Source organism: Aquarana catesbeiana, linkage group LG08 (genome assembly GCF_042186555.1).
Source record: "Aquarana catesbeiana isolate 2022-GZ linkage group LG08, ASM4218655v1, whole genome shotgun sequence".
Lineage (NCBI taxonomy): Eukaryota > Metazoa > Chordata > Amphibia > Anura > Ranidae > Aquarana > Aquarana catesbeiana.
In genome coordinates, this window is record NC_133331.1 from 176895801 (window position 1) to 176914766 (window position 18966).

An 18966-nucleotide genomic window follows, 5' to 3' on the forward strand; every position below is an offset into this window, starting at 1 on the left:
AAAGCATTTTTCAGTGATAGGTTCTCTTTAAAGAGACATCAAGAATCTATTAACCACTTGAGCTCTGGAAGATTTACCTCCCTTCCTGACCAGGTCATTTTTTTGCGATATGGCACTGCGTTGCTTTAACTGACAATTGCGCGGTCATGCGACGCTGTACACAAATAAAATGTCTTTTCCCCCCCACAAATAGAGCTTTTGGTGGCATTTTTTATTTTTTAAACTATAAAACAAAAAAGGTCGACAATTTTGAAAAAAAAAATATTTTTTACTTTCTGCTATGAAACATATCCAATAATAAAAAAAATAGATAGAAATCAAATTTCTTGATAAATTTAGGCCAATATATATTCTGCTACATATTTTTGGTAATAAAAAATCCCAATTGATTGGTTTATGCAAAAGTTAAAGTATCTACAAACTATGGTATATATAGTTGAAATTTTATTTATTTATTTATTACTGGTTATGGCGGCGATCAGCGGCTTATAGCGGGACTGCGATAATGCGGCAAACAATCGGACACTTCTTGGGGAACAGTGACACTAATGCCCTGTACACACGGTCGGACATTGATCGGACATTCCGACAACAAAATCCATGGATTTTTTCCGACGGATGTTGGCTCGAACTTGTCTTGCATACACACGGTCACACAAAGTTGTCGGAAAATCTGATCGTTCTGAACGTGGTGACGTAAAACACGTACATCGGGACTATAAACGGGGCAGTAGCCAATAGCTTTTGTTTCTCAATTTATTCTGAGCATGCGTGGCACTTTGTGTGTCGGATTTGTGTACACACGATCGGAATTTCCGACAACGGATTTTGTTGTCGTAAAATTTTATAGCAAGCTCTCAAACTTTGTGTGTCGGAAATTCCTATGGAAAATGTGTGATGGAGCCTACACACGGTTGGAATTTCCGACAACAAGGTCCTATCACACATTTTCCATCGGAAAATCCTATCGTGTGTACAGGGCATAATACAGTAATCAGTGCAAAAAAATAAGCACTATCACTGTACTAATGACACTGGCTGGGAAGGGGTTAAACATCTAGTGCAATCAACATGTTAAATGTGTTCCTAGCCAGTGTTTTGGTGTACTGTGGGAGGTGCTTTCACCAAGGGAAGTAGTGGATTTTATTTCCTGTTTTCCATGGAAAGAAAATCAATTACTTCCCCGCTGACAGGACAGAGTTCTGCCTTGTTTACATAGGCAAAGCCCTGTGCTGTGTGTCTTTCCGATGATCGGCGGGTTCCAGTGGTCATCTATTGGCTGATCGGCATCTGCTGTGTAAAATCACAGCAGAGCCGGTTAGCCGGAGGTGCGCGCGCACACCCCCTACCTGGAAATGCCAGATCAAGTATAGGTACGTGATCTGGCGCAGGAGAGCCACCTTGCCGCCGTATATGTAAGTTACGGTTGGCAAGCGGTTAAACCCCTGATGTTTCCCTTGTAGTGTGCCCGGTTGTCTGTCTCCTCCTTTCCTACCCAGAGTTTCTGGGAACTGACAGCTATGAACCCAGAAGTGCGCAGAGCTGAGTACTCATAAGGGTTGATTTACTAAAGGCAAATAGTCTGTGCAGTTTGCAAGTGCAGTTGCTCCAACGTTTAGTAAATAAGGTAACGCATCACTTTGTAAAAAATAGCCAATCATGTAAGGAAAATAAAAAACAGCATTTTTGCTTGCATGTGATTGGATGATGGAAGTCATCAGCGCTTCCCCTCATTTACTAAGCTCTGGGACATCTGTTCTTGCAAAGTACAGTCTATTTGCCTTTAGTAAATCAACCCCAATGCACTGAGGAGAGACGGGTAAACACATGTTCTTCAGATATTAAAGCGGAGTTCTGCTGAAAAAAATTTTTTTTATAGTCAGCAGCTACAAATACTTCACGGATGTGGAAATACGGGGCAATTTAGGTAACAGCGATCACAGGTCAATTGGCTTCAGTATAAGTCACACAAATAGGAAACATAAGGGGAATACAAAGACACTGAATTTCAAAAGAGACAACTTCCCTAAACTACGAGCCTTGCTAGAAGGCATAAACTGGGATAAAATCTTAGGAACAAAGAACTTGGAGGAGAGTTGGGTTTGCTTTAAGAGCATATTAAATAAGGGCATTAGCCAATGCATCCCATTGGGTAGTAAATTAAAAGAGCGAACAAAAGTCCTGGATGGCTTAAACTCCAATGTAAAAATGCATATAAAAGCAAAGGAGAAGGCCTTCAAAAAATACAAGGTTGAGGGATCATTATCAGCATTCAGACTTTATAAAGAATGCAACAAGAAATGTAAGGGTGCAATAAGGACGGCTAAGATAGAACGTGAAAGACACATGAGAGGAGAGCAAAAAAAATCCCAAGAAATTCTTTAAGTATGTAAACAGTAAAAAAGGGAGGACAGGACATATTGGCCCCATAAAGAATGAGGAAGGACATCTGGTTACAAATGATGAGGAGATGGTGAAGGTATTGAATTTATTCTTGTCCTCAGTCTTCACAAGGGAATCGGGGGGCTTCAGTAACCAAAACTGCGGTGTTTATCCTCATGACATATCACAGGAAGCACCTCCATGTTTAACAGAGGACAGAATTAAAATTAGACTTGAGAAACTTAACATTAATAAATCACCGGGACCAGAAGGCTTGCACCCGAGGGTACTTGGAGAACTCAGTCAAGTAATTGCCAGGTCATTGTTCCTAATTTTTACTGACAGTCTACTGACTGGAATGGTACCAGTTGATTGAAGAAAAGCCAATGTAGCACCAATATTTAAAAAGGGCCCAAAATACATCCCTGGGAATTACAGACCAGTTAGCCTAACATCAATAGTATGTAAACTCTTGGAGGGGATGATAAGGGACTATATACAAGATTTTAGTAATGAGAACGGTATCATTAGCAGTAATCAGCATGGATTCATGAAGAATCGTTCTTGTCAAACCAATCCATTAACCTTCTATGAGGAGGTGAGTTGCCATCTAGATAAAGGAAGGACCGTAGATGTGGTGTATCTGGATTTTGCAAAAGCATTTGACACAGTTCCCCATAAACGTTTACTGTACAAAATAAGGTCCATTGGCATAGACCATAGGGTGAGTACATTGATTGAAAACTGGCTACAAGGGTGCGTTCAGAGGATGGTGATAAATGGGGAGTACTCAGAATGGTCAGGGGTGGGTGGGTAGTGGGGTCCCCCAGGGCTCTGTGCTGGGACCAATCCTATTTAATTTGTTCATAAACGACCTGGAGGATGGGGTACACAGTTCAATCTCTGTATTTGCGGATGATACTAAGCTAAGCAGGGCAATAACTTCTCCGCAGGATGTGGAAACTTTGCAAAAAGATCTGAACAAATTAATGGGGTGGGCAACTACATGGCAAATGAGGTTCAATGTAGAAAAATGTAAAATAATGCATTTGGGTGGCAAAAATATGAATGCAATCTATACACTGGGGAGAGAACCTCTGGGGGAATCTGGGATGGAAAAGGACCTGGGGGTCCTAGTAGAAGATAAGCTCAGCAATGGCATGTCATTCCAAGCTGCTGCTAACAAAGCAAACAGAATATTGGCATGCATTAAAAAGGGGATCAACTCCAGAGATAAAACGATAATTCTCCCACTCTATAAGACTCTGGTCCGGCCGCACCTAGAGTATGCTGTCCAGTTCTGGGCACCAGTCCTCAGGAAGGATGTACTGGAAATGGAGTGAGTACAAAGAAGGGCAACTAAGCTAATAAAGGGTCTGGAGGATATTAGTTATGAGGAAAGGTTGCGAGCACTGAACTTATTCTTTCTGGAGAAGAGATGCTTGAGTGGGGATATGATTTCAATATACAAATACCGTACTGGTGACCCCACAATAGGGATAAAACTTTTTCGCAGAAGGGGGTTTAACAAAACTTGTGGCCACTCATTAAAATTAGAAGAAAAGAGGTTTAACCTTAAACTACGTAGAGGGTTCTTTACTGTAAGAGCGGCAAGGATGTGGAATTCCCTTCCACAGGCGGTGGTCTCAGCAGGGAGCATCGATAGTTTCAAGAAACTATTAGATAAGCACCTGAACGACCGCAACATACAGGGATATACAATGTAATACTGACATATAATCACACACATAGGTTGGACTTGATGGACGTGCGTCTTTTTTCAACCTCACCTACTATGCAACTATGTAGCTGCTGACTTAAGGACACTTACCTGTCCAGGACGCCCGCGATGTCCTCACCCGAAGCCGACCCGTCCCTCAGCATTTGGGTGGAAGCGCCGGCATCTTCAGTAAAGTAATCAGGAGGTGAAGCCTTGCGGCTTCACAGCCTGGTTCCCTATTGCGCATGCGCGGGTCGCGCTACGCATCCTGACTGGTCCCTGCTGTCTTCTGGGACCTGTGTGTCTCCCAGAAGACAGCAAGGGGGAGGGGACAGAGGAGAGGCCGGACATGGCGTAGATCACTGCGGATTCTGCGGCGATCTTTTGCTTAGATAGGTATTTGCCCCCCCCCAAAAGGTGCCAAAATGTGGCACTGGAGGGGGGGAGGAATCCAAAAAGCTGAAGTTCAATTTTTGGCTTATTTTTTACATAGGATATGCATGCCCCAATTTATAACTTAAAGTGTATCTAAACCCAAGAACAAAAATTAATAGTATCAAAGCTTAGCTTTCTTTTTTTCCACACTTTTTGCCATTATTTTAACCTGGCAATCCTATAATTAACATTATTCCTGTGCTAGGGTGAGAACCGGTAATTTTCTTTGGGGGGGGGGGGGGGGCGGCAAACGGTAACTACCCCTCGCTCCCCCATTGGTTGGTCGGCGAGACGGACTGGTGCACTTACCCCATCTACCCCATCTGGTGCACTCACAGCGGTGGCGGCTCTCCTGTTCGCCTGCTCTCCACCGGCGACGGCTCTGGCTTCCGTTTCCTCCCTCCTTTCCGGCGGCCAATCGGGAGTCTTGTCCTTTCGGCCAATCAGAAAACGGGTCTCACACCCGCTTTTGGCTGGTCGGATTGAGGATTGGTGTTACAACAGTGGATATTCAATCGCTGTTGTAACACCTGGGTGGGCTCATGGCGCAATGCTCTGCCACATATTTTGAAGCCTATTAGAGCCTCTGTCTCTAATCAGGTGCTTCAAAAACACTCCCCTGCCGCTGTAATTCAGGCGCCCAATGTCCTAAAAGGGGCCGGACGCTTGAATAGGGGGTGGCAGGGACGGCCGGCCCCATTGGTCATATAGGGGGTGGAGTGAAGAGAGGGGGCAGGACCGTGGCGATCTGACCAGAAGTGCGAGCGGGTACCCGCTTCCCCCAAAGAAATGAAAGTGCCAAAAGTTAAAAATGAGGGAGGAGAGGTACACAAACGGAACTTCCCCTTTTTGGTGAAGTTCTGATTTAAAGGGTAACTTCACTTTCATTGCAAAAATTTTTTGCAAATAAAATAGCGTATACAGAGGGCAGGAGGCGGAGCCTAGCGGAGCAGACATGCATTGTTAGAGCTCCACACCGCTGAGGAGAGAAGAGAAGGACAAAGCGGAGCCTGCAGGCTCAAAAGGTATCCATTTGAACCTTTTTGCCCCAGGGAACAAACTGTGAAAGTTTGGGCAGGAAATATGGTACTGGGAGGAAACCGTGGCAGAAATAAAAATCACCTCACAAAGAGTTCACAGGCACTCACTGCAGCTGAAGCAGCTCCAGTCACCTCACAAGATACAGCATCAGGGCGCTCTCACAGACAGAAAATGTCACAGCAAGACTCTCCATTTGAGTCAGATACAGAACAAATCCTCTCACAAACTTCTCCACAAGCCTCCTCAGTATCCCCAGTAATATTATTACAATTTGAAAAGATGCTTCATAAGGCTTTAAAACAAACCTCAGACCAAATAACAAAAAGCCTAACCAAAGAAATAAGAGAGCTGGGAAACCGCACCGCAGCCTTAGAAATAAAAATGGATGAAATTGAAATTACAACCCAAGAAAATATAACAGAATTGGAACAATTAAAAAAAGAGAATTTAATACTTCAAACTAAGCTCGAAGATTCCGAAAATAGAGCCAGACGTTCAAACTTACGCATAAGGGGAATACCTGAAACTGTGACAGACCTGCAATCTACTATTACTGCTCTATTACAAGAACTAAAGCCAGATATCCCTATTGAACGTTTAGAACTGGACAGAGTACACAGAGCCCTCACAGCCAAAAAGAAAGATGGACCCCCACGTGATATAATCACAAAATTTCATCATTACAGAACGAAAGAACAAATACTAATTGCTGCAAGAGAAAAAAAGGAACTTAATTTTCAAGGACACAATTATCAAATTTTTGCTGACTTATCCCAACTTACTATTACTAAAAGACGATCCATGAAACCCCAACTAATGGAACTGCAACGCCACAACATTATGTATCAATGGGGCTTCCCCTTTTCAGTCAGATTTAACTACCAAGGTACAATTTACAGAAGCAGATCAGCAGATGAACTACAACAAACCCTTTTAAAATTAAATCTGACAGAACCCACAAGCAGCAACACTCCCACACGCAGAAGAATGGCATCATCTTCACTTTCAGGCAGCACCCAGAAAATACCAGAACAAAATGGGAATCATCTTTCCCACAAAAGAGGCCGTTATGCCACATCATCCATGGACCAAGAAGATTCAATGGACTGACATCCTAATTCCTGATATCTCTTCATTTATTATACTAAGAGATGGTTCTCTATAAAAAACCTATATTTATAACTGAATGTAACTGCATTCTGATAGTCACACACTGTGTGGGATCATGTTACATTCCAGTTATATTTCTTATTACTTCTGATTCATATAGCCTTAGAATATATAAGTGAAATAAGGAAATTCTTGTTCAGTTATATATTATCAGGTAATAACAATAGATTTATTACTTTTTAGGACAAATATGTTCAATAATCCAGAAGTAATGGAAGCTTTTTCTTTCTTTTCTTAAAACAAATATATTATTACCTAACTAGTTCCTAGAATTATGTTTTTGTTTATTCTAATCTGAAGCAATACAACCTCAATTTTATGAGTTAACATATCTAAACAGTTACGTATGAATAAAATATGTAATTGTTTATTCTAAAAGGGTTAAAATCCCAAAATAATTCAAACTATCTTCATCAATACCAAAGTTATTAACAGTACCTTTCTAACTGAATTATTTAGCCTAGGGCAAGACTAACCATATACAACCACCCTGGAATAAATAATTTCAACAAAAACTATATTCTGCACTCCAATTAATGAAACATCATTTTGATGTCTTTTGACATAGCACTTCTCTCCTGTAAGCGGAAGATCCGTGTACCCCCATTAGCCCTCCTCATTCTCCCAACCATATTATGTGGGAGTGTGACGAAGGCACTTATTCCCCTGAGAGAGATATTTATTCTCTTTCACGGGTAAATTGTGATGACTTGCAAAAAATTATTTATACAATGTATCATCTAATCTCATATGTTTTTTGTTTACTCTTTACTCCAGAATTCACTGGTTTCTTTTCTATCTATTCATCTCTTCAGTCCACACAGGTTGATCTGCGCAGTCAGCTCTGCATAACAAAAAGTAAGTCAAAACTATTTGATCTATTGTCATGGCACCACTGAATATCCTTTCCCTGAATGTTCAGGGAATAAATGTCCCTCAAAAAAGGACCAAAGCCTTCCGTACTTTCCATAACAAGAAGGCTCACATAGTATGCCTCCAAGAAACACACTTCACCAAAGATTCTACTCCAAAATATATTTCTCCTTTTTATCAACAAATTTACACGGCTTCTGCCTGTACCAAGCAAAGGGGAACTCTAATTGCATTTCACCGATCCACACCATTCACCTTATCATCAGAAATTAAAGACCCAGAAGGTAGATACCTGATACTCATGGGTTATATAATGGATACAGCAATCACGGTGATTTCCTACTACGCTCCTAACAAACAACCTACACCATTCCTCTCACATATATTACAAGTGATTAATACACACAAAATAGGAACAGTGATAATGTGTGGGGATTCGAACCAGGTCCTCCTCCCATTTCTAGATAAATCACCTTTTACACCATCCAAAATAACCTCTAGATTACCTTTTTCTCAACTTCTTTCCAAATACAATCTGGTAGATTCATGGAGAGAAAGTAACCCAATGAAAAAGAAATTCACTTATTTCTCGCACCCTCATCAAACCTTCACCAGAATAGATCATATTTTTCTAACAATAGGAATGATACCAGAAATTATTGCATCAGATATAATTCCGATTCCGTGGTCTGACCATAATGCAGTATACACTACTATAGCCTCAGCCATACCAAAAGCGCATGACCCAACGTGGTACTTACCGGACATAATGCTCAAACACCCACTACATCAGATGGCCATTGAACAAGCTTTAAAGGAATACATATCAATTAATAATACAACAGACATCTCCCCAATAACACTGTGGGAAGCTCATAAGCCTGTCTTGCGTGGTACAATACAAAGACAAATGGCACTATTTAAACGGGAACGCAAAAATCTAGCAAAAAAACTAGAACTCAATTTTAATGCAGCCTACATATCATTTCAAGATAATCCATCTCAGAGTACAAAATCTCATCTGGAAAAATCTAGATTGGAATACGATCTATTTCTCACTGAGTCAGTTGATAAATCCCTCAAACGCTCCAAACACAATTTCTACATGAATACAAACAAACCAGGTACATATTTGGCTCGGGCATTAAATTCAACTAACAAATCTTTCAAACCAATACGTTTGAAATTATCAAAAAATGTTTACACTTGTAATCCAGTTAAAATAGTCCATAAATTTCACTCACATCTCGCAACTTTATACAAGACAAACAATGAATTTAATCCTACAGAGGCTGAATCCTTCTTCTCAAAAATAACCTTACCTGAGTTATCTCAGAATCAAAAAAGCAGTTTGGATGAGCCTATAACTATAGATGAAGTTGCTAACGCCATAAAAGACCTAAAACTTAACAAAAGACCAGGCCCAGACGGCTACTCGGCTTTATACTATAAAACATTCTCAGAAATACTCTCTCCCATTCTCACTGAAACTTTTAACAAACTTCTAGATGGACATTCTTTTCGGCAAGAAACACTAATGGCAATTGTTTGTATGATCCCAAAACCCCTTTCTGATGATACTTCCTGTGTGAATTATCGGCCTATCTCTCTGTTAAACCTAGATATTAAATTATTAGCAAAAATAATAGCAAAACGCCTCAATAGCATTATAGGAAAATTAATACATAGAGATCAAGTAGGCTTCATGCCAAATAGACAGGCAGGCGATAATATACGCAGGGCAGTGTTATTGGCACATATTGCTAAAAAACGGAAAATCCCTTTATGTTTTCTATCTCTAGATATTAAGAGGGCATTTGACACAGTATCCTGGCAATATATGCAATATTCATTACAAAAATGGGGTTTTGGACCCCACTTTTTAACATGGATCAAAGCATTATATAATAAACCCAAAGCCTATATAAAATATGCTGGATACAAATCTGAAGCCTTTAATATCGAAAGAGGTACCCGACAGGGTTGCCCATTATCTCCCTTATTATTTGCCCTTATACTCGAACCCATGGCCCAATACATCAGAACAAACCAAACTATAACTGGCATTGAAGTAGGAGGTATTACACACAAATTATGTATATTTGCAGACGATATATTACTTTTTCTATCATCACCACAGGTCTCTGGTCCTAACTTAATACCAGCTCTTGATGGGTTTGCAGCCCTATCCGGCCTTATGATTAATCCTAAGAAATGCCTAGTGCTTAATATTTCACTCACAAACATGGAATTGATCCCGGCTAGGGCTGCACTCCCATTCACATGGGCAGAAAAATCAATCCCATATCTTGGAATTCATTTAACAGCATCTCATTCTGACTTATTCTCAACCAATTATCCTCCTGTATTAAGACAGATCACAAATCTAATAAAACAATGGTCGCAACTTCCTTTATCCTGGATAGGGAAGATTAATGCAATCAAAATGACTATTCTACCCAAATTGCTTTATCTATTCAGAGTCCTCCCTATTCCAATTCCTTCCTATTTTTTGAGAATAGTACAAAAAAGAGCAACTTCGTTTATATGGGGCTCTTCTAAACCACGTATACCTATACACACACTACATCTTCCCAAAAATAAAGGAGGCCTGGGATACCCTAATTTTACTAACTACTACAGAGCAGCACATTTGGCCAGTCTGTCCAAATACCATGCAAAACAGGAAATCCCATTATGGGTATTTATAGAGGCTTCAGAAAATGACCCTCTATTAATATCAAATTTATTATGGCTTGATCCTAAAGACCGCTTTAAAATTCATAATCCCATAACTAAACACTTCTTATCTCTCTGGGATAAACTAAAAACCAAATATCAGTTACAATCTCCACACAATCCTCTCCTTTCTTTTATCAGAAATCCGGCCTTTTATCCGGCATGGATCTACCCAAATTCTTTTAAAGCTTGGACAACATCAGGCATTCAGACACTAAATGACTTCATAGCATCTAAATCATTCCTTTCATTCCCATCGCTTAGAGAAAAATATGATCTACCAAACTCTGAGATATTTAGATATCTCCAAATCAAAAATTTCTATCCACCATTCCTAAAGGGGGATACACCATTATCCCAATTATCCATTTTTGAATCAATCTGTACAAAAGATCCATTTGCTAAAGGTAGAATTTCATCACTTTATAATCAATTATATGGAGTAGCAAATCTTAATAGACCCTCTTACGTTCAGAGGTGGGAGGAGGACCTGGGACGAACTTTAGAAGACACGGACTGGTCTAACATATGGCTCACATCTAAATCATCTTCACCCAACATCTTAGCACTGGAGACAAATTATAAAGTCCTAACTCGCTGGTACCTTGTACCCGCTAGAGTGGCAAAATATTCACCTAATACCTCAGCTCTTTGTTTTCGAGGATGCCCAGAAATAGGCACATATTTACACATATGGTGGACGTGCCCAGTAATCCAAACCTTCTGGAAGGAAGTCTTCGTGATTGCATCTAAAATATTTAAAAAAATAATACAACCAGATCCATATTTAACTTTACTTAATCTAAAACCGGAATGGTTAACACTCTCTCAATTCAAACTTATGATCCAACTAATAACGGCTGCAAAACAAACAGTGGCCAAGGCATGGAAATCTCCTACATTGGTACTAGCAGAAACAATTCACAGAATGAATAATACAATGTCCCATGCTAAGATGGTAGCCATCGATCAAAATCAAATTCCAAAATTTGAAAAACTTTGGCATCCTTGGATAGAACAACAGTTCCTGTCAAACTTCAATGACTCTGTCCTGTTGCCATGGTAACAGATTAAATGACTTACAGAGACACCCATTCTAAGGCTTCAAAGAGAACTAAAAAGAATAATAAACTGACGAGCGGGACAACCTTGTGGACCATACCTCTACCTTTCAACCCTTTTTCTTCTTTTCTTTTCTCCACCTTACGATTAAAGCTCATTATCAGAATTTATTTGACTTATATACACTCTACTTGTAAACAATATGTATAGTAGGTATAAATCATTTAAATACCTACAAAAGTAACTAAGGAAATGATATATATCTTTAATTTAGGTTTACGTGGACCCAATGTTTAATATTTGAAATTTCATGATATTTACCTATATAAACCCTACTGTAAAACAATGAGCTTACTTTATAGATCCTTGTAAACTTACTTTATGTATCTTTATAACATTGTATACTCAATAAACTTCTTTTGACAAGGAAAATAGCGTATACAATTGCGACAAAAGTCATATTGTAATTGAATGTTATTAAAAATGACCTTGCCTTTTGAATCTGCAGAGCTGTAATTTTCTGTAAAATGTAATGCAATATTGCAGTCTGGTGGCATTCTGTACAAACGCTCCCCAGATATGTAATTTCCTGCTTGTGTAATTGGCTTACTGATTTTCCTAGAAGTCTGCACTAAGATACAAATCCGATTTTTGGCATCCCCTGCAGCAACAATGTCATTTTTGATATGATACTTTCAAAGGCAAATCACGTCTAAAGGGATCCAGACCCAGCATTTTTTCTTATTAGAGCCCTGCAGGTGCACAGCTGATTGATAATTATAGTTAATTATAAACCACTCCCCTACAGACAAACAAATAACTATTCCTTTAGAATAACAAAAGGTAGGAATCTGCAACAAAGTCTGTTAAAATCCTTGCAATGTCAATAGATCACCCAGAGGGGAATGTTTTCCTCTCAACAAAAGTGGAATTACTCTTTAAGTATATATTATAGGGATAGAAATAGTTCGCTAATCAAGATTTTGCCTTTGCAAAGATAGAATATGTCCACATTCCATCTTTTTTATTGTGTCTCTATACTAACATTTTACAAATTAATAATTATTTTACTATTACATGTGTGATTATCCACAATCATGAAACTTAACCACAAGCAGGTCAAAATTACACATCAATAAAGCATTACTTTTCTTTTTTTTATGCAGCTAGTGTAAGTACATGAATTTGACCAAGTGTATTGTATAGTTTTTAAACTTTTTAGTCCACATGAATTGTATTTAAATTCAATTATTTATTTGCTTTATTATCCATGTGCACGGTTTTCTTTTGTCCAAAGGGCGTGTGCCAGGAACTTGTCTTGCATACAAACGGTACACAATTGTCGGCCAACAAGCACGAACGTAATGACGTACTACGTGGAATTTCAGCTCTTGAGCACCACCCTTTTGGCACCTTCTGCTAATGTCGTGTTTGGTGAGTATTAATTCTGATCATGCGTTTGTACTTTTGTGTGATGGACTTGTGTACAGACAATAGGAAAATCTGACAACAGACCGTTTTCCGCCAAAAATTTACTAGCCTGCCACCCAACATTTGTTGGCAGAAAGTTGGACAACAGTTGTCTGATGGGGTTACTAATGGTCGGATTTTAGGCCAACAGTCTGTCATCACACAATTTCCTGCCGAAAATCCAATCCTGTGTACGAAGGCTTAAGGCCCTATACACACCATTAGATTTTCTGCAGATTTTTGCCTTCAGATTTACCAAAACCATATAATATAAGGTCAAACCTTAATGCCCCGTATACACGATCGGACTTTCCGACAACAAAACCGTGGAATTTTGTTCGAAGTTTGTTGGCTCCAACTAGTCTTGCATACACACGGTCACACAAATGTTGGCCAACAATTACGTTCGTAGTGACGTACCAGAAGTACTACGTGGTTTTTCAGCTCTTTAGCGCCACCTTTTGGGCTCCTTCTGCTAATTTCATGTTAGTAGAAGTTTGGTGAGTGTTGATTCGTGCTTTTCTTTTCGCATTTTTCATTTAACGCTTTTCAGTTCGTTTCTGAACGGCCGTACGTCAAGCAGACATTTTGCGGAATCGGAGGAGATAACGTGTTATTTATTATTGCCCTTGGAATTATTGCTTTGACATTATTTTTCGGGTTGAATAATAATGTTTTGATTTGGTATATTTTCTGTATTTTTGGATGCATAGAATGCACTTTTTTGGTTAAGTTCTATTGGCAGATAGCATGTTTATTTATTTTTTTTATGCACAATAAAAAAATTGTGTACAGTAATACTTGGCTATATGTTTTACTTCAAATGACAGTTTGGGAGTAGGCAGTTACATTTAAAAAAATACAATGTAAAATTAAGAAAGGGACACCAACATATATATATTTGATCTTAAAAACTACGGGATAATGGTGTTGTGGTAACTTGCCCAAATAAAAAAAAAAAAAGCATAATAATATTATTCTGGATATCACTAGAAAAAAAAAGCCTTTCAAAATTTGTTTGCAATAACTCCATCAGTATCACCAGCAAAGCAGCTTCATTATTATTCCATTAACCACTTAACAACCGGCCCATAGCCAAATGACGGCTACAGGGCGGTTGTTTAACTCTGGGAGGACGTCCAGGGACGTCCTCCCAGAATTCTGCTCTTGCGCGCCCCCTAGGGCGCGCACTCGAGAGCATCCATGATCGCCGGGTCCACAGGACCCGGCGCATCACAGATCCCGGTAAATGGCCGCTGATCGCGGCCGTTTACCATGTGATCGCTCCGTCAAATGACGGAGCGATCACATGTAAACAAACCGGCGTCATCTGATGACGCCGGTTCCTCTCCTCCCCCTCTCCTCCCCTCCTGTGTACCGATCGGTACACAGTGACCGAAGAGGCGGATGGATGGATGGCTGCAGCGTTGTGGGCTGCATCTGTAGTGCCCACAGCGCTGCACAGAGACATCCAACCATCCATCCATCCATGCTCAGCCATCCCTACTACTCTGCATGCCCTGCAATGCTGTGCAATACTCTGCAATTCCCTCTGCAATGCTCTGCCATACCCTGCAATACCCCGCAATACTCTGCCATACCCTGGAATACTCTGCCATACCTCGCAATACTCTGCCATACCCTGCAATACCCCAAAATACTCTGCCATACCCCGCAATACTCTGCCATACCCTGGAATACCCCACAATACTCTGCCATACCCTGCAATACCCCACAATACTCTGCCATACCCTGCAATACCCCGAAATACTCTGCCATACCCTGCAATACCCCGAAATACTCTGCCATACCCTGCAATACCCCGAAATACTCTGCCATACCCTGCAATACCCCGAAATACTCTGCCATACCCTGCAATACCCTGAAATACCCCGCAATACTCTGCCATACCCCGCAATACTCTGCCATACCCCGCAATACTCTGCCATACCCCACAATACTCTGCCATACCCCGCAATACTCTGCCAATACCCTGCAATACTCTGCCATACCCTGCAATACCCCGCAATACTCTGCCATACCCTGGAATACCCCGCAATACTCTGCCATACCCTGCAATACCCCGCAATACTCTGCCATACCCTGGAATACCCCGCAATACTCTGCCATACCCTGCAATACCCTGAAATACCCTGAAATATCCCGCAATACCCAGCCATACTCTGCAATACTCAGTGATACCCAGCCATACTCTGCAATACTCAGTGATACCCAGCCATACTCTGCCATACCCAGCCATGCTCTGCAATACCCCACAAAAATCTGCAATACTCTGCCATAACCCGCAATACTCTGCCATACCCAGCCATACTCTGCCATACCCAGCCATACTCTGCAATACCCAGCCATACTCTGCAATACCCAGCCATACTCTGCAATACTCGGTGATACCCAGCCATACTCTGCAATACTCGGTGATACCCAGCCATACTCTGCAATACCCAGCCATACTCTGCAATACCCAGCCATACTCTGCAATACTCGGTGATACCCAGCCATACTCTGCAATACCCAGCCATACTCTGCAATACCCAGCCATACTCTGCAATACTCGGTGATACCCAGCCATACTCTGCAATACTCGGTGATACCCAGCCATACTCTGCCATACCCAGTCATACTCGGCGATACTCTGCAATACCCAGCCATGCTCAGCCGTACCCAGCCTCTGTATGTGGCCAGGCTGTGGAAGTCTCACACATGTGGTATCGCCGTACTCAGGAATAGTAGGAGAATCTATTTTGGGGTGTCATTTTTGGTATATACATGCTATGTGTTAGAAATATTGTATAAATGGACAACTTTGTGTTAAAAAAAAAAAAAGCGTTTTAACCACTTCCCGCCTTCTGTCATACGACGTCCTTGACTTTGTGCGGGGATATCTGAATGATGGGTGCAGCTACAGGCATCATTCAGATATCATCTTTTTCAGCCGGCGATTCCCTACACCATAAGAATGATCGTAGCGGCTGTTACACTGCTTGATCGTTCTTACGGGAGGCGAGAGGGGACGCCCCCCCTCCCGCCGCCCTCCGGTGCTTCTACCGACTCACCGCTATGATCGAAGCCAGGATCTTTTTTTTTTTTTTTTTTTTTTTTATTTCAGGAACAGCCTAGAGGTGAGATGTGGGGTCTTATTGACCCCATATCTCACTGTAAAGAGGACCTGTCATGCCATATTCCTATTACAAGGGATGTTTACATTCCTTGTAATAGGAATAAAAGTGATCAAAAAATTTTTTTTTTTGGAAAAAAGTGTCAAACTAAAATAAATAAAGTAAAATGAACAATAAAAAAAAATAAAAATTTTTTAAAGCGCCCCTGTCCGTGTGCTCGCATGCAGAAGCGAACGCATACGTAAGTCCCGCCCACATATGAAAACGGTGTTCAAACCACACATGTGAGGTATCGCTGCGATCGGTAGAGCGAGATCAATAATTTTGGCCCTAGACCTCCTCTGTAACTCAAAATTTGTAACCAGTAAAAAAATTTAAAGCGTCGCCTATGGGGATTTTTAAGTGGTGAAGTTTGGCGCCATTCCACAAGCGTGTGCAATTTTGAAAGGTGACATGTTAGGTATCTATTAACTCGGCGTAACTTCATCTTTCATATTATGCAAAAACATTGGGCTAACCTTACTGTTTTGTTTTTTTTTAAAGCAAAAAACAGTTTTTTTTCCAAAAAAAACGTGTTCCAAAAATTGCTGCGCAAATATCGTGCGAGATAAAAAGTTGCAATGACCGCTATTGTATTCTCTAGGGTCTTTGCTAAAAAAAATATATAATGTTTTGGGGTTCTATGTAATTTTCTAGCAAATAAATGATGATTTTTACATGTAGGAGAGAAATGTCAGAATTGGCCTGGGTGCTCCAGAACGCCTGAAGGTGCTCCCCTGCATGTTGGGCCTCTGTATGTGGCCACGCTGTGTAAAAGTCTCACACATGTGGTATCGCCATACTCGGGAGTAATAGCAGAATGTGTTTTGGGGTGTAATTTGTGGTATGCATATGCTGTGTGTGAGAAATAACCTGCTAATATGACAATTTTGTGAAAAAAAAAAAAAGAAAAAAAAAAAACTTGATTTTGCAAAGAATTGTGGGAAAAAATGACAACTTCAAAAAACTCATCATGCATCTTTCTAAATACCTTGGAATGTCTTCTTTCCAAAAAGGGGTCATTTGGGGGGTATTTGTACTTTTCTGGCATGTTAGGGTCTCAAGAAATGAGATAGGCCGTCAGTAATTCAGGTGTGATCAATTTTCAGATATTGGTACCATAGCTTGTGGACGCTATAACTTTCACAAAGACCAAATAATATACACTAATTTGGGTTATTTTTACCAAAGATATGTAGCGGTATAAATTTTGGCCAAAATATATGAAGAAAAATTACTAATTTTCAAAATTTTATAACAGAAACGAAGAAAAATTTATTTTTTTACAGATTTTTCGGTCTTTTTTCTTTTATAGCGCAAAAAATAAAGAACCCAGCGGTGATTAAATACCACCAAAAGAAAGCTCTATTTGTGTGAAAAAAAGGACAAAAAATTCATATAGATACAGTGTTGCATGACTGAGTAATTGTCATTCAAAATGTGAGAGCACCAAAAGCTGAAAATTGGTCTGGTTATTAAGGGGGTTTAAGTGCCCAGTGGTCAAGTGGTTAAAGAAGAAGAGAATTGTGCGCTGCATTTGGAGATTTCATAATTTGCCACGTCACAAATGTTAATTCTCTATTACGAACGCTAGTTTACAAGACCGACCGCTTCTGGCTCGTCCTTGCTTCTGAGCATGCGTGTTTGTACTTTGGACTTTTGTCCGACGGACTTGTGTACACACGCTCGGAAAATCTGACAACAGACATTTGTCCGCGTAAAAATTTAAAACCTGCGATCCAACATTTGTCAGCGGAAAATCCGACAACAATTGTCCGATGGAGCATACAAACAGTCGGATTTACCTCCAACAGCTTGACATCCAACATTTCCCATCGGAAAGTCCAATCGTGTGTACGAGGCTTTAGTCTCAGGACTGGGACAAAAATACAAACTGGGGGGGGTAGAACAATTCCCTTTTGTGTATTCCATCTGTGAATTTTGGTTGTTCTGATTCTGTTGTAATATTTGTTCAGACAAGAAAAAAAAACATTGTGGTTAAAAAAAAAAAAACAGGTTAGAACTACAAAATTCTAGTGTATAGCCAAAGAAAATGTGCAGTGGTGAGGATTTTCTCTAGAAGTTATTAGACACGTAGTAGAGGAAGGAGACCTGCCAATGTCACGCTGCATGTCAACTGGCACAGAAAGCAGAGGAGGGGGCTGTCCGGTTGTTGTCAAGAATAATGTAACCTAGCAACCTAGTCCCAATAAGACGGAGACTTGAATGCAAACACAACTCTATAGAAGTTGCTGTGCAGGTCCTGGCAGACTGGAGGAGGAAGCATCCTCATGGAGCTGTGAGCACAAGACAAGGTAAGCCATCTCATATATCCACTTACAGCACTTCTCTGCAGCCTGATACAGGCAATTACAAACTTAATTCCTTTAATGAACACTAATCTGATATAGCCACTTAAAGGTAAAACTTTCTTTTCCAAAACTTTTCGCAATTGTATATGGTCCTATTTGTAGCGACAAGCTTATGCTCCTATGTAAGAGGTCCTCATCACTTATCATGGTTAAAGTATCTAGTGACTACTACGTATGAGAAGAGGAACTACCTGTTAGCTAAAAAAAAATGTATGTTGGCCATACATGGAACTACAAATCTGTGTGATTTATTGATCTATTCTACAGAGCAGTTGTATCTTTCAGAAAGTCGGTCTTTCTTAACCTTATGTCATGGAGGAACCTTTGAGATCATGTTCAGGTTCTTCACCAATTCTTTGATCAAGGAACTCCTAGCAACCTCAGGAGGAACTTTAGAGTTCCATTGAACCCTGGTTGAGAAAGGTTGCTCTAAATTGACAATCCAATTAATTAATGTCTTTGCACAACATCCAGTTAAATTTGACAAAACTGATTTTTTTCCCCAAGGTCTGTTGAACAATTAGAA

At 40.2% G+C, this 18966-nt stretch overlaps 1 protein-coding gene across 3 annotated transcripts in view; it reads left to right on the forward strand.

Annotated features, from left to right (window-relative positions):
- Positions 1–18246: 18246 nt before the first annotated feature.
- The window catches only part of TBATA (thymus, brain and testes associated), a 76069-nt gene continuing 75349 nt past the window's right edge, over positions 18247–18966 (forward strand). For 2 of the 3 annotated variants that reach the window (XM_073596709.1, XM_073596710.1), the window contains exon 1: positions 18247–18383. The gene's annotated coding sequence lies outside the window, so the exon portion shown is untranslated. The remainder of the gene's footprint in view (positions 18384–18966) is intronic. The other variant, XM_073596711.1, reaches the window with a different exon arrangement.